The 11,687-nt window shown below is 47.8% G+C and overlaps 1 pseudogene; it reads left to right on the plus strand.

Annotated features, from left to right (window-relative positions):
* Positions 1-271: 271 nt before the first annotated feature.
* LOC136384444 (small ribosomal subunit protein uS15-like) lies at positions 272-726 on the plus strand (annotated as a pseudogene).
* The last annotated feature ends 10,961 nt before the right edge of the window (positions 727-11,687 follow it).

Raw genomic sequence — 11,687 nt, forward strand, 5'->3', positions numbered from 1 at the left:
TTAAGAAAGGCATTTACATGATGCCCATTTCAGACATTATTACCATTAGCCCCTGTGCACTGGTGCCTCCTCTAGTCACACACAATTGGAGAGAGACAGAAGAAAAGGAGCCCCTCCCCCCCACACTCACTACAGCATTAATCACAACAGCCAAGATGCGGAGACCTAAGCGTCTGTCATCAGGTGAATGGATAAAGATAATGTAGCATGACTTCCTGCATGCTGGGTGACTTCCTGCTGCATGTCTGATTCTTGCTTTTTCACTGCCATCATGGATCGCATGCACACTCCCGGGAAGGGCCTGTCCCAGTCAGCTCTGCCCTACTGCCCCAGCGTCCCCACCTGGCTGAAGTTGATGTCTGATGACATGAAGGAGCACATCTACAAACTGGCCAAGGAGGGCCTTGACACCCTCACAAATCGGTGTGACCCTGAGAGGCACACATGGCATTGCACAAGTACGTTTTGTGACAGGCAATAAAATCTTGAGAATTCTGAGCAAAGGACTTGCCCCTCATCTTGCTTCAGGTCTCTACCATTTAATTAAGAACGCTGTCGCTGTTCAAAAGCATCTTGAGAGGAACAGAAAGGATGAAGATGCCCAGTTCTTTCTGGTTCTGATCGAGAGCTGCAGTCACTGGGTTGGCCTGAGATAATAAGACCAAATGAGTCATCACCCCCAATCGGAAATACCAGTCATCCACAGCCTCTGCCCTGGTTGTATAAAATGTCTGTGTACTCAAGCAATGAAATCATTGATTAAGTAGATAAAAAAAAAAAAAAGATAACATGGCACATATATAATGGGCTATTACTTAGCTTTAAAAAGAAGGAAGTCCTGCTATTTACAACACCACAGGTGAACCTGGAAGACATGATTCTAAGTAAAATAAGCCAGCTATAACAGGACAAATACTGCATGATCTCACTTCTATGTGTAATCTACAAAAGTCAAACTTCTAGAGCAGAATAGTGGTTGTTGGGTGCTGGGAGAATGGAGAGATGGGGTCAAAGGGAACAGACTCACAGTTATAAGATGAGTAAGTTTTGAGACCTAATGTACTGAATGGTGACTAAGTTAATAATATTCTATTATATACTCAAAATGTGTTAAGAGAGTAGATGGTAAATTTTCACCACATACACAAAGGAGTAACTGTATGGTCATGGATATATAAATTAGCTTAATTGTGGCAATACTTACACAATATATATATATATCAAACATCACCTTGTACACTTTAAATATATACCATTTTAATTTGTTAATCATATGTCAGTCAATAAAGTGGGGGGGGGGGAGGGCATGGAATAATTATTTGAAAGAAAAATAGAGCTCTTAAATTGAAAAATCCGGTGGGAAGGGTTATATCTTGTTTACCAAGAAAAGTGGGTCATCACTTGATTTAAAAAAATTTTTTTTTATTGATTTGAGGGTTTGTGGGGTGTGGGGTAGGGAGAGAGAGGCATCAACTCATTGTTCCACTTAGTTCCATTTAGTTGTGCACTCATTGGTTGCTTTTCATATGTGCCCTAACGGAAGATCAGACCTGAAGATCAAACCTGTGACCTAGGCACACTGAGACAATGCCCTATTCACCCAACCACCCGGCCAGAGCCTGATACTTTGTTATTATTTTGACCCAGGAAATCATTATATGGACTCAACGGACACTTTGTAACCAGTACCCAATCCTAAGGATCAGCCGAGGACTCTACGGAATGGTGAGTGCATGGCTTCCAAGATATAATCTCGCCAAAAACTAGGCATGTTTCTATCTCTTTGTTATCTTTCCATTCATTGAAACTTTCCGGGGTGATTTTCTTATCTGAAAACAGAAATACTAATCATGGTTCTGCTTTGCTCTCTGGGTTTTTATGAACGGCTCCTGAGTGGCTCCGTGCATAGTGGAAGGTATGTGCGCATGCGCAGTGGGAGCTGCTCTAGTGAAAGAATGAAAACAGTTTAAAACTGGGGGAGGCTTTAAAGAGTTTTCACGGAATTCCTTCATTGTAGAGTAAGTTGGCTGCAGGCAGAGGGGAGCATGCAGTTGCTGGTGGCCAGTGCCTGGGCCACAGGCTAACGTGCCCAAAATCAAGTTTCTAAAAGTCCATTGGCCAAAAATAAACTTACAGAATGACTAATTCACTTCATCATTATTTTGTCAAATTATTAAACCTGCCCCCTGCATCTGCTCTGTCCCCTGCCATCCCTGCTCTGGCTTGACCCCTGTCCTGCTAGGCACTCAGCTTCTGGGCTACTCTGGTTTTTAGTGTCAGATGTCCAAACAAGCTGTCCTAGACCCTGTTTAAGAAATCTATCTTAGTTTTGGGCAAATAAATGATGTTTAGCAAATTGATTTATTTTTGGCAAATTGATTTTGACCCTGTGACTTCCTTTTTTACTTTTAAAATGCATGCTTTTAATATAATATCCACAAACAGTACAACACTGGGAAGCAGCCATCCGGAAGCTAGCGTTCGACGTAAAAACTGTGCTTCTTTTTTTTTTTTTTTTTTTTTTGTATTTTTCTGAAGCTGGAAACGGGGAGAGACAGTCAGACAGACTCCCGCATGCGCCCGACCGGGATCCACCCGGCACGCCCACCAGGGGGCGATGCTCTGCCCCTCCGGGGCGTTGTGCCGCGACCAGAGCCACTCTAGCGCCTGAGGCAGAGGCCAAGGAGCCATCCCCAGTGCCCGGGCCATCTTTGCTCCAATGGAGCCTTGGCTGCAGGAGGGGAAGAGAGAGACAGAGAGGAAGGAGGGGGGGGGGTGGAGAAGCAAATGGGCACTTCTCCTATGTGCCCTGGCCAGAAATCGAACCCGGGTCCCCCGCATGCCAGGCCGACGCTCTACCGCTGAGCCAACCGGCCAGGGCCAAAACTGTGCTTCTTTGGGAGGAAAGGCGGTGGTTTGAGAAAGACTTGTCATCTTTTTGTTTACTGGATAGAAAGACCAAAACGTGATTGTCAGTTTTCAGCCTCTTATGACTGAGGCTTTCCTCCCACTGCCAAAGAAGTTATACCAGCTGTGGGGGAAAAAAGAGACAGAGGGAGAGCTGCCTTTATTCCATCTTATCAACTTCAGACATGCTTTTCACCTCCACAATGACTGAATGGAGGCTATCAACCGACTAATGGTTTTAAAGTCAGTGGGGACCCTGTTCTTCCCCACAACCTGAAATAAATTACTAATCGACGCTTTCAGCTCCGTGTCCTGTCAGAGTCCATGTCAGCCTGTTCGTTTTCCCATCAGGCCTCTGCCGAGGTCGGCATCTGTGAAGCGATGCTCTTCAAAAAAGGGGGGGGGGCCTGACCTTTGGTGGCGCAGTGGATAAAGCGTCGACCTGGAAATGCTGAGGTCGCCGGTTCGAAACCCTGGGCTTGCCTGGTCAAGGCACATATGGGAGTTGATGCTTCCTGCTCCTCCCCCCTTCTCTCTCTCTCCCTCTCTCTCTCCTTTCTAAAATGAATAAAAAATAAAAAATAAAAAATAAAAACAAAAAGGGGGGGAAACAGACAGCTCCCTGCAAAGTGGGGAGCTATGACCTCTCTTTAGACCAGATCTTTGTAAAGGTTGGGCACATTAGGGGGACCAGGGGCATTAGCCCTTCAGGGCGAGTGGAGCCGTGCACATGTACAAGAGGAGCAATAACCTTTCACTTAAGTTCGTGTTTTCTTTCATCTGAGTCTTCGAATGAGTTGCTGCTGTGCACAGGGCAGGTGGCACTGTTTGTGCCCCACGTGGAGAATAACTCTGAAACCAAAATGACCTAGGCTCCCCTCCCCGGTCTCTCCCTTCTCCTTCCCTTCTTCCTCCTGCTTATTACATTTGTGTAACAAAGGTACAGTTTTGTTTTGTGTTTTTTTGTTTTTGTTTTTGTTTTTTTGTATTTTTCCGAAGCTGGAAACGGGGAGGCAGTCAGACAGACTCCCGCATGCGCCCGACCGGGATCCACCCGGCACGCCCACCAAGAGGTGATGCTCTGCCCATCCGGGGTGTCGCTCTGCCGCGACCAGAGCCACTCGAGCACCTGGGGCAGAGGCCATAGAGCCATCCCCAGCACCTGGGCCATCTTTTGCTCCAGTGGAGCCTGGGCTGCGGGAGGGGAAGAGAGAGACAGAGAGGAAGGAGAGGGGGAGGGGTGGAGAAGCAGATGGGCGCTTCTCCTGTGTGCCCTGGCTGGGAATCGAACCCGGGACTTCCGCACGCCAGGCCGATGCTCTACCACTGAGCCAACCGGCCAGGGCCACAAAGGTACAGTTTTTATAGCTCTGTTTTTCAGTCGGACAGCTCTAAAAAGGTGATTTTTAATGACTCAGATTTTAATGTCATGTGCTGTAGCAATCTTGGCATTAGCCATTTCTTAGTGAAATAGTACATTTATTAAAGTGTTTCTTTTAAATGTTTTAAACTGGTGGCTTAAGGATAATAATGCAGTAAAATATAATGGGTAAATACGTGATAATCACCCTTAGAAAACTTCCGAATGAAATAATCCTTGGAAAACTTCCAAATCAAAAGCACTTAGGGTCTTGAAAATTGTCCATATACACAGGTTAAAACTTTGAAAAAAAAAATCTCTTACTCAAGCAATCTCCTAAAAAGAAACAAATATTAATCAATGCTAACTACCCATGTGTGCGTATGCTTTCTGCATATACATTGTCATAGTGTATTATCCTGAATTTTTTTTTTAAGTGAAAGGAGGGAAGATATAGAAACAGACTCCCACATGCACACCAACTGGGATCCACCCGGCAACCCCCATCTGGGCCCAGTGCTCTGCACATCTGGGGCCATGCTCAATACTGAGCTATTTTTAGTGCCTGAAGCAGAGGCTCTGCAGAGGCATCCTCAGCACCTGGGGCCAACGCACTTGAACCAATCAAGTCATGGCTGCGGGAGGGGAAGAGAGAGAGAGAGAGAGAGAGAGAGAGAGAGAGAGAGAAAGAGAGAGAAGGGGGAAGGGGAGAAGCAGATGGTCACTTTTCCTGTGTGCCCTGACTGGGAATCAAACCTGGGACTTCCACACACTGGGCCGACGCTCTACCGCTGAGCTAACCGGTCAGAGCCTATTTTGTATTTTAAAATTAATTACATTTATCATATATTTTCTGGGAGGCCACATAGGCTTTCTAATCATTATTTTAATGAGTAAAGATTCTATTTAGATCAGTCCCCCAAATTATTTACTGATTTCCTTATTATTGACTGTTCAGGCTCTTACCAGTTTTTCTCTATAATAATAAGTACTGCATCAGCAAACGTGTTCATATATATGAAATGTTCATTTACCTGAACTGTTTCTCTTGATACCTAACGGGTGTAATGTTACTGGATGGAAGGTTGGGACTGCTTTTCTGGTTTGTTGTGTATTTCTATGAAATCTTGGTGGGTGGTAACGCCAGCTATGGGGGTGTGTCAGTGCGACTTGAACATCATGCATGTTGGTTGTTACCTGGTTTGTGTTTTGGAGCTACACACACTACACAGAACGAGGCATCTTTCATCTATACCGAATGTGAAAACATACGCCCCCACCTGTGCTCTGATTGACATCCCTGCCCTGTCTCCCCAGGAAGCTCTTGTCTTTCCATCAGCATCCAAACAGGACCATGATCGAGTTTCTCCCCTTTTTTTTTTATTTTTTTTTTATTTTTCTGAAGCTGGAAACGGGGAGAGACAGTCAGACAGACTCCCGCATGTGCCCGACCCGGATCCACCCGGCACGCCCACCAGGGGCGATGCTCTGCCCACCAGGGGGCGATGCTCTGCCCCTCTGGGGCGTCGCTCTGCCGCGACCAGAGCCACTCTAGCGCCTGGGGCAGAGGCCAAGGAGCCATCCCCAGCGCCCGGGCCATCTTTGCTCCAATGGGGCCTTGGCTGCGGGAGGGGAAGAGAGAGACAGAGAGGAAGGAGGGGGGAGGGTGGAGAAGCAAATGGGCGCTTCTCCTATGTGCCCTGGCCGGGAATCGAACCCGGGTCCCCCGCACGCCAGGCCGACGCTCTACCGCTGAGCCAACTGGCCAGGGCGAGTTTCTCCCTTTTTAAAGCACAAACTGCACCAACCCCACGCTTCGTTCCCTTCTCTGTCGTCCCCTCTCTTACTCTCTGTACCCTTTTACGGATGAATTGTCCGCTGCCCTGTCCCTCAGTCACTCCCCAATCTGCTCAGTGATGTTTTCCTGCCTCTGTACTCTGTTAAGAAAGGGAGACAGAAAAGAGGGAGGGAGGAAAGAAGAAGAGAGACCTGTTCTCGCTAAGGCCCTTGTCACCCTCCATTGTACTGATCTGGTGTACAATTGTCATTCTTCCTCTTAGCACGCTTGCAGGTGGCACTTGGCTGGGTCAGTCATTTCCTCCCTCTTGAAAGGCTGGCTTCCCAGGCAACTGAGCCAGCACTCCGTCCCCTGTCACTAAGTCCTGGCCGTTCCTTCTCAACATTGCCACTTCCCCCAATTCTAAAGAGCCTTCCAATAATCTTACTGAATACCCCTACCTCCCCTGGGGGTTGGCGTCTCATCCGCACTGTACAGAAGAGAAAGCTGGGAGTCAGAGATGGGAATTAATGTATCCCAGGTCATGGACTTAGTAGGAGTAAATACTGTGATCTCGTGTGACTCTAGAGCCATCCGTCCCCCAAAGCCCAGGTTGCTGACATCTCTGGAGAAGCAGGCAAGACCAGAAGTCCTCGGTTGTGTGGCTCTTTTGTGTTGCTGTCTGGACGTCACTTCTTCTCTTTGGGATCTAATTTCAAGTTCAGGCTTTCTTATTTGTTTTACCACTTCCTCGCTGTAATTGTTCAGACTCTCTACACCTCAGTGTCCTCACCTGTAAAGTGGGGATCACTGTGGGTCCCACATCATAAAGTGGTTGTGAAGACTGAATGACGTAGGGACATGCAGAGCATTTCACAGAGTGCTTGGTAAGTGGTTAGTTCTCAGCACATATTGGTCCTCGCAGTGACGGGTGGCAGCAGGCACGGCAGTGACATTTGGACTGAGGTGCCCTTTCATTGCCAACATAGGATGACTCCCCGAGGGGTGGCCCTTTCTGAGAAGCAGTCCTCTGACCTCACGACACCTGAAACTGTCCTTTGGAATTATGTTTAGAATTTAGATCTGACACTTCCACGATCTACTCCTCATTCAGGTGCTACTTGGAAGCACCACGGCCCCGCAGAGCAGGACCCGAGGCCACAGTCCTGAGCTTTGCGTGGCACTTATCCAGGGAATCGAGAAACTCAGGCAGGAGGCTTCGTGAACTCTGCCTGACATGGATCACGGTTCAGGCCCCGCCCCGTCTGTCATCCCTGCTTCCCAGCGAGGGCCTGGGATTGATCATTGCCAGTGCTGAGTGGACACCCTCACAAGCAAGCAGTGGAGTGCGAAGGGTGTCTCCACTTTGCCGCCACGAGGGCCGGGCAGCCCGATGGCATTGTTCTTTCCCCCTGGGTCTGTGACAGGGTGTGATTAAGGGGCTTGCGGCTCCGTAGGAAAGCTACAGAGACTGGGGGGTGGGATGGGGCACTCTTCCTCAAGGGCAGCCAAGGGTGAACAGACCCTGCATGTGCCCAGGGCCATGGGTCACCGGAGAGGGCGAGAGCTGTCCTCTCCTGACCCACTGATTCCCATCTCACTGTGAGGGGAAGGACAGACACGCTTTCTGATCTAACAGAACCAGCCACTCGGCATGAAGTTGGCCCTGGGGTGTCTGTCACAGAAGCACTGGAATGCCGGAGTCAAAGCGGCGAGTAGGGAGGCGGCCACATAGAGAACATAGTTCCCTCTTTGCCCCCCATTTTGTAGATGAGAAAATTGAGGCTCTGTGAAGTTAGATCATTTGCCCAAGTGATCCGGCTGTCATTGGAGGTGCTGAGATTGGGGCCGCCCTCTCCTCATCCATCGGATGCCCTTGGAGCAGAAGGCAGTGACACCACAATCAGGATTCCTACCCCGTGGGGAGTGGACTGGGGCCCCCGGGAGGGCCTTTCCAACATGATAATTTCCAAAACCAAAATTCTTCAACTCTCCCAGAACGTATGAAGGTGCTTTGAATAATGGTTTGGTGATTGTATGAAAACGGTCCATATGATACTTAAGTTTTTTGCTTTTGGAAACCGGTTCCGTGCACCATGGGACATGTCAGGGAAGCACAGCACCTTGAAGGCAGCATGTTGTGCTGGAAAGACGGCGAGTCTGGGGCTGCAGAGACCTGAGCCCCACAGACTCTCTGCCACTCGGGGTCTGTCCCTTCGCCCTCCCTCTCCAGGCAGTTTCCTCACTTTTCAAGGGAGGGTGCTCCGCTGTCCGTCCATGCTCTGGTGTGTTGGTTGACTGGCTGACATTGCATGCTGTGTCGGACTTTGCAGAATACAGAGCTTTCCTGTTACCAGTGCCGCCTCCCTCCCTGAGTGAGCACATTGATTTTCCTTCACGGGATTGAGCCAGCGAAGCTTGTAAAGCTTGCTGTCAATTCACAGGCATTTAACAGACACCACATATGTGCTGTGGGGCGGGGGGCGGGGACCACACACAGGGTAGACTCCCTCTCCGTACCCAGACTCCTGCTCCAGCGAGCGAACTGTTATGCACGCGCGCGTAACTCACCATTAAATGCATTTAGAAACTCACTGTGTTTAGCTTCTTACTCCCCCCCCCTCTTGTTCTTCCTTTGCCTTTCTGTGCTTTCTTTTGGGTAGTCTCTTTGATCTGTCTTCCAATTCTGCTCCCTTTTCTGCAGTGCCTAATCTGCCCTTAAACCCACATTAACGCATTTCAGTGAGTGTACTTTTCAGTTCTAACGTTTGCTCTTTGTTCTTGGCGAAATTGGCCATGTCAATTGTTACTGTGCTCTGTTCCTTGCAGAAATTTTCCAGCGTGGCTTTTATCTGCTCTGTCAGGTAGCATGGTTGTTTCCCGGGATGTGCCTGACAATCTCAGCACCTGCCGTCTCTGCAGATCTAGTCTGCTGCTGTTCTGTTGTGGTCGCTCCCTAGGTCTCATTTGTATCATGTGGCATTCTTGTGTTCCTAGTGATCTTTGATTCTATGTTGCATATTTATTGCAAAACTGCTTTAGAAATCATCTGAGGTCTGGGGTGATGTCATCTTCCCCTGGAAGGGACTTTATTTGCTTTCTCAGGTGCTTTGGGGGGCCCTTGAAGTGTGGGCTGTTTGCCAGTATGATACGTAAAAACAACAAGATTACGTAGACAGTCTCATACTTCACACTTTTTTAAAAATTCAAAATGGAAAAAAAAATCTGGTTGAATATTTTATGTCTATTAAAATTTTTAGAAAGTGTAGATGAGAAAGGAAACATTAAATAACCACTCTGTTATTAGTTAACAGCCATGAAATAGTTAAATAAATATTTTGTTAAGTGTCATATTTAAATGGGAAAGATCCTGGAATGAGAGCTGGCTCACAGTTAGACCTCTCGTTAGTGGAGAAGAGACACAAAACCTGGGTCAGTTGACTTGAGCATTGTGCAAAGCTGCCTCTCTCGAGGGTCCGTGAGAAAATGCACCCCACCACGCCCATTGGCATTAGTGTCCATTCTTTTGATCTGTAGTATCTATTCTCCCGTTTGACATCTGTGTGTGTCTATGTGTGTACCGAAATTTTTTGAGATATTAACCAGACTTTCTTTTATTTTCATTTTAAGATTTTATTTATTGAGAGAAAGAGAAAGGGGTGGGAGCGAGAAACATCAGCTCGTAGTAGTTGTTTCTCATATGTGCCTTGATCAGGCAAACCCAGGGTTTCAAACCAGCAACCTCAACATTCCAAGTAGACGCTTTATCCACTGTGCCACCACAGGACAGGCAACCAGACTTTCTTCTTAGGCTTTTCAATGCTCTTTCCTTTTCCATGCTGGTCAGGGATCTGGGGAAACTTGCTGTGTGCACTGGTCTCAGGATGGAGGGATGAAACCCAGGCTCTGGGATGACGGCCACGGGCATCAGTGAAGTTGCTGAATGGGTCTGTCTACCTCATAAATAATAGTCTCTGAAGCCAGGGTTTTCCATGCCAGAATAGAAGTCTTTTGTTTGATTATTTGCTTTTGAGAGAGAAAGGAGGGCTTTGAGACGAGATAGACCAAGAGCTCTGAGGAGGAGGATATAACGTTTCTATAAAAAAAAATAATACTTTGGAAAGAGAACACATGCTGTTATAAGATCTAGTTCCTGCCCAAAAGGGAATAAAAATTGAGCACTCTGGCAAGGAGAAGGACACATTGTCTCCCAGGTGGGTTTGACAGGAATCCCAGAGGGCTGTGGGGGAGCCTGAGAGCAGAGTCGATTTGTCCTGCTGCTTAGAGTGACATCTGTGAAGCTCTCAGGCCCTGTGTTCCTCATAGAACAGGGCAGCGTGGTGACAGCTGGGTAAGGCGCTCAGGGCAGTGTGGGCAGCAGCAACTCCGGAGCCCCGAACACCAAGGTTGAGTCCCAGCACACAGAGGCAGGGCTTGTGACCAGGAGACGCTGGGTCTGCAGCCAGCTGTTAGAGCCATGGCTGAACGGTGTTACATCAGAACCGGACGTTATAGACAGAAAGGTTCATGGAACAGAGCAGAGAGCCCAGCAGTGGGCCCGCCTAAATAGAGCCAGCTGGTCTCCAACAGAGGAGCAAAGGTGACACAATAGGGAAAAGATCTTTATTTAAACAAATAGTGCAACCTGACCGGGTGGTGGCACAGTGGATAGAACGTTGGCCTAGGATGCTGAGACCCAGGTTTGAAACCCCAAGGTTGCTGGCTTGAGTGTGGGATCATAGGCATGACCCTATGGTCATGAGCCCCAGGGTCACTGGCTCGGCTAGAGCCCCCCCCCCCCCGGTCAAGGCACATATGAGAAGCAATCAGTGAACGACTAAGGTGCCACAGCTATGAGTTGATGCTTCTCATCCCTATCCCTTCCTGTCTCTCTGTCCCTGTTTCTCTTTTTCTCACTAAAAAATAAATAAATAAATAAATAATAAACAAATAGTGCTGAATCAACTGGACATCCACATGGAAAATAATGAATCCAGACACATTTTATAAAAATTTTACAAAAATTAAGTCAAAATGGATCACAGACCTTAGTGTAAAATGCAGAACTACAAAATTCCTAGAAGGTGATGTAGGAGAAAATTTGAGAGATCCTGGCTATAGCTATGATTTTTTTTTTAGATACAACACCAAAGGCACAATCCTGAAAGACAGCTTGATATGCTGACCTTTATTAGAATTAAAAACCTCTGCTCTACAAAAGACAGTATCAAGAGAATGACAAGGCAGGTCACAGACCGGGAAAGAATATTTGCAAAAGACATGCCCACTGCACGTGCGTTAGTAAGTTACACATAAAAGTTTGATCTTTGAAAAGAGTCCATGAAAAATGTGTAGGACTTAGCCCCCTTCCTCCCCCACAAACACCACTTATGAAGTGGCATCTGGCAGGTGAGACACCAACATACCTCCCTGGTGGCATCTCCCTATATGTCAGGGGAATCCCCCCCCCCCCCGCCGGCCCAGTGAGCCTGCCATTGAGCGTACTTTGTGCACTTGCTACACGGGGGGAGGTCGCCCAGACTCAAATGCCAAACAAGCTTCCATGTCTAGACAAGGACATCTCGTGGCCTGTCAGCCCAGAGACAGATGTCAGGGCAGGGCAGGCATTGTCAGACTCGCTTC

This window comes from Saccopteryx leptura, chromosome 13 (assembly GCF_036850995.1).
Source record: "Saccopteryx leptura isolate mSacLep1 chromosome 13, mSacLep1_pri_phased_curated, whole genome shotgun sequence".
In the NCBI taxonomy this organism is placed as follows: domain Eukaryota; kingdom Metazoa; phylum Chordata; class Mammalia; order Chiroptera; family Emballonuridae; genus Saccopteryx; species Saccopteryx leptura.